Source organism: Perca flavescens, chromosome 8 (assembly GCF_004354835.1).
Source record: "Perca flavescens isolate YP-PL-M2 chromosome 8, PFLA_1.0, whole genome shotgun sequence".
Taxonomy (NCBI): Eukaryota; Metazoa; Chordata; class Actinopteri; order Perciformes; family Percidae; genus Perca; species Perca flavescens.
The window spans coordinates 13,416,762-13,417,041 of record NC_041338.1 but is presented as its reverse complement, the minus strand read 5'-3'; positions in this window follow the sequence as shown (position 1 = coordinate 13,417,041).

The following is a 280-nucleotide window of genomic DNA, read 5'->3' as shown; positions in this document are numbered from 1 at the left end:
ACAACAGAGCTTAAAAGGCTCATACAGTTCCAATAAATTTTTTTAATGGTAGCACACTTCTTGTTTTTAGGACCAAGGTTTTGTCACTTTTTACTCATTACACCCATCATTTTTATAACTTTTTGGACACTGAATAAAAGGAAAGTAGATCTATATGCCCCTAATTTACAATGTATTCTGGTTAATATTATAAATGTTATGTATCTCAGTTTAATTTGTAGTGGGTATACAGAAAATCTTATTGTGCATGTGGTGTACGGCATATAACATAGCACACAAC